The sequence below is a fragment of the Palaemon carinicauda genome, chromosome 6 (assembly GCF_036898095.1).
Source record: "Palaemon carinicauda isolate YSFRI2023 chromosome 6, ASM3689809v2, whole genome shotgun sequence".
Taxonomy (NCBI): Eukaryota; Metazoa; Arthropoda; class Malacostraca; order Decapoda; family Palaemonidae; genus Palaemon; species Palaemon carinicauda.
Genome location: NC_090730.1, coordinates 111571125 through 111576124, shown reverse-complemented (window position 1 = coordinate 111576124; position 5000 = coordinate 111571125).

Here is a 5000-nt window from a genome sequence, read left to right as displayed (position 1 = left end):
TGTTAATATGGCCTTCTTTTGACTTTTCCTTTTTCCTGGTATTTCAGTAATGTAGGCCAGGTCACTAATCTTCTCCAAAATCATGAATGGTTTTTGGAACTTATTGGCCAGAGGAAATCTCCTTATCAGTAAGTAAACCAAGAATTGTCGTCCTACCACAAACTGTGTTCGTACTTTTCATACCAAAGCTTTTGTTAGTCTTTCCTTGGCTTGTTTTCATGCTTTCTAGGGAAAATTTCCTTATCTTACCAATCCTTTTCCTCATATTCTTGACATATTCCCTATCCGTTTCCTCTCAATCTTTCCCTTTTTTTTACTAACATTTTAATCGGCCCTTTGCTGAAGGGTTCTCCTTGTACTTCAATCGGGCGTAAGGGAGCTTTCTTCATGAACCTGTTAGGCTTTCCAGCCATCTAACAAGCGTGACATTTACAGGAAAACTGGCTCAAATCTTTATGCATGCAATGTCAGAAAAAGTATTTCGTAATCTTTTCTGTAGCTTTCCTTATTCCCATGTGTCCCGTCTCATGAGCAACAGCGATCACTGTCTTCTCAACAGTGTGGGAATCAATATCTGACGGTATATCCCCCTTTCGGCATTCTCGGTGATATCAGTGGGTCTATGCTTTCTCATAGGCAGTCCATCCATAAAATAATAACAGGTGGGAGACTGCTGTATCTCCATCTCATCCACCACATGGTTCAATAATTGTTTTGATATCGCATTCTTCTGTTGTAGTCCTATCAACCTTCTCTGACTCACTTTTCCTACTTCTAGCGCTGAGTTCTCTATTATTTCTAGGGCCATTGCTGCTTTGTCTTCCTGTCCACCCGTCTGTCATTCCTCATCTCTCGGGCTCTCCCAGGAGTTTTCCTCTTGCGTTCCATCAGGGGAATCTTCTTTTTCTTAGAATAAATCCATCAAGTTTATCGCTCCTTTGATTTCTCTGTCTTTTTCTGCAGCCACTTTCTTCATCATACTCCTAGTTGTCACACAACTAGGAAACAGATATGGGTAGTCCTTCTCAAGTTCAGTCGTAGGACTATACTTCAATGGTTTCTTCATTACAATGGGACAAGGAACAAACAGCACTCCACCAAACTCATTACCTAGCAGGACTTCTACTCCTTCAACAGCTAAGGAATCCTTTACCGCAAAATGAAAATGACCTGTCATCAACTGGCATGACAGTTTCAAACAGCAAATAAGAGTAACCTCTTCACATCATATTCCCTTCAAAATGACCGAATCTCCTGTGAAAACCTGTTCCACCAACGAGTGTACACCTCGCATCACTACACTATGGCTACCTCCTGTGTCACGCAATATCTTGACCAGGGTCTACTCACTCCCATCCAGAGCGACTAACCTACCTTTATAAATTTGCACTTTAAATGCTTGCACGTTGTTTGGGGTTGTCCTGTTCATCGGGTAAACTTTAGCTGGATTCTTTTCATCTTCATCCTTTCCTGTTTGTTTCTTCGTCTTCACATTCTGTGAAGTTGAATTATCCTTAACCACTTGGGCGACTGCTTTCAGTTGGTTTGACGAACATTCCTTACTGATATGGCCTCTCTTGCCACACTTATAACAGACAATATTAATCTTCTGCACGTCTTTCACAACATCTGGAGCCTGGAGGAGGACAATTCGACGATTGTTGCTGTGGTACTATCGCATTCTACTTTGGAACAGTACCAGTGGTACTTCCTATGTAACTATTGAGTCTGGTTTCCATGGTTTGGCAAATACTTGACACTTGTTCAGAGCAACAGTTGAAACTTCATACCCGAGGAGGGTTTACGACTGATAATATAATATTCTCTCAGCGAAGCTGCTCTGTCAAGTTTCTTCACCTCTCTCTCTCTCTCAATTATGTTCGAATATGTTCAGGAATTCCTCGTAGATATTGTTCTGCCACTATTAGTTCTTCTAAATCAGTAATCTCTCTCACGTTAGTAGCCTCTATCCATCTCTTAAAAAATTGTTGTAACTTATAAGCGTAATCCAGGAAAGTAATTTTCTCGTCTTTCCGCAAACTTCGGAATCTTTCATTATAATATTCAGTGGTCATCTGATAAACTTATAGCTGGCTCCTCTTCGCTTCTTGATACTCTTTTCTTTGGTCCTGAGTCAAGGCAAGATATACACTGCATCCTTTCCTAATGAGGACACTCTGCAATTACACAGACCATTTATCTTCTGGCCATTTCATCGCCAATATGAATGTTTCAAAATGATCGAAGAATTCGTCAGGAGTTTCTTCTGTAAATTTCAAAATTAACCTCTGGGCATTTGTCAGATTAAACACCGGATTGTTCAAAGTAGGGGTCATTTCTGTCTGAGTTGCCGATCTTGCACGAGCATTCAACAGTTCCAATTCCCTTGCGTGTCACGCTTCTATCTCTCATTTTTCTCGTCTTGCTTCCATTTTCCTGGTATGTTTTGTAATTTCTCTGACCTCTTCTCTTTCTTCTGCCATCATCTTCAACCTAATCAAATTCAATGCCGCTGCAATTTGTCAAATCTCGGTATCTACATTCCTTTTCTGCTTTCTTTCAATCAGTTTGTTTGTCAATTGGTCCTTGCTTCGCTACAAATTTTACTTTAGCATTCACCAAAAGTTCGTAAGCTGCTGCAATATCTTCTTCCGACAACTATCCCGAGTTTATCGATACTTCTAAGGCTAGACACTTGATTTAAGCTTTAATCAATCCACTTGTTGCCTGGCCACCACATTCCATTAGAATAGAGAGCCCCTGAGCTTTAGTTACATTAGCTTCCAACAATTCCTGAACAATTGGGTTTTCCGTAAACTCTTGAACATTTAGTTATGCCATCTTGTACATTACGAAGATTAAACATCTCCAAGAAATATATCCTAACAATACACAGAATCATATCGACAATAAAGTGTTCAAACTAATGATAAAAACACGGCCCTGGTATCACCAATATTTAAAACTGACTCACTTGATCCCAAGGGTCTGGCCACCAAAAATATATATTACGGATGGCGAATTACACAAATTCCTGAGCTCCAAAACTCACCTGATTATATTACATAAGTCTGTTACACTTGAAAAATAATACCCGAGCTCAGAATATTACGTAACTCCCAAACAGCAATATATGAAAACAACTCTCGAAACAAAACTGGGTGATTATTGTATAAGATCTATTAAAAAACAACCTCTTACGTCAGTTCTTAGTCAGGGATTATGAGCAAATCCATGTTAGAAAATATTGGTGCTCGAAATAATACAAACTTTACAAAAACAAATATATTCTATAAAAAGTTAACAATACGAAAGAATTAACACCAAAAATATATCCCTCGAAAAATTAAATCTGAACAAAACCTTAGACTAAGACAAGAAAATGTTACTCTATGAAAATTATGCAATCACTTATTCCATTGGACATTAATTTATATAGATATTTAATTTTGACAGTTAATGAAAAGAGTTAACACTTTAACAATTAAACAATGATGAAATTTACATAAATGTAACTGTTACGCTTACGTCTTTTGGGTAACACGAGGTTACCGAATAGTTAAGCTAAATCTGACATGGCCAGTTACAAAAAACTGTTAAAGTACTTACATTAACACACAACACTTGATTTAACTTCCCCCAAAATATTTCACCGACATTTGAATAACACTACACGAGATATACGTTGTATAAAAAACTTATTCACGTTTGAGAGGTCACACACTTGAGAGGAGAGAGGGCTTGCAAACTTTGGCTTTTTCAAAGGGATAGGCTGGGACTCTTCTGTGGCTTCTGCATTCCTGGGGCTAATATATATTGACTTAATTATTCTGGATCCTTCTAGGACATGGTCTGGAAGCTTAGGGGTAGGCGTACAGCGCCAAAGTTGCCAACTAGTCAAGTAGCAGACAAGTTCCAACGTACATGGCGAGGCAACTCTCTCTCTCAACTATCTCTGCCCACCTACTCCTCGAATCGATAAAAAAAGATTAAATCTAATTCAAAAATTTTCATTCACCTTCTAACCACGTGGACACATAAAAATTAAGTAATCGCTCGTGTTCATATCTCATATGGGTCATACAGCATACCTAAACGAGATTATATAAGACTAACAAAATACGAGAAAGAAAAAGTTCATTCTTAAAAATAACGTTCATTTACTTATACGGAACTGAATGAAAATACAATTAAATGAATGGCAAAAGTCTTATGTAATTTACATACAATATTTGAACCTACATGGGGGGAACTAACCTTACGAGCTGGCTATCTTCTTTGTCTGCATCTTATCCCACTTTTAATGCCTTGTAAATGTTTCTGCTTAACCATAAACGTATTTAAAAGGATGAGAGCAGCATAATTAATATATGCACATATATCTTTCTATAAGCTAATAAGATCAATGTTGTTAGAAAGATAAACGAATCAATATATAACTTTAAATGAAAGCAATATATCTATTGAATGTTTTTTTTTTTTTTTTTTGAAAATTATACTCAAGATTTTTCATTCCTGTACATCGAAAAACGAAAATAGTTTAACCATTATTTTTCTTTTTTTATGTACAGCTGCATCTTGTGTTCATACTGATACCTATGCATAAAAAGTAAGATATTGAACATACAAATAAAATGTAGTATATATAAAAAAGAGAGCAGTAAATTTCTTTTATATACTGGATAAGCAATCATAGATTCGAAAGTTATTGTTAACCTCCTTGGCAATAATTAAAGACACAACAGAGCATGAACATCTTGAATTTTTACCTCGTAGTCCCTGCCATAATATAAGAGAGCATTATAATTGACTTAAGCCGAGCTATGTATCTACATTGATATCTCCATGATAACCCTATTCAAGAGGCTGTCCTCTGCGTGACATCAATTAAAAGACAGGATAAATGGAGAGAGAGAGAGAGAGAGAGAGAGAGAGAGAGAGAGAGAGAGAGAGAGAGAGAGAGAGAGAGAGAGGAGAGAGAGAGAGAGAGAGAGAGATAA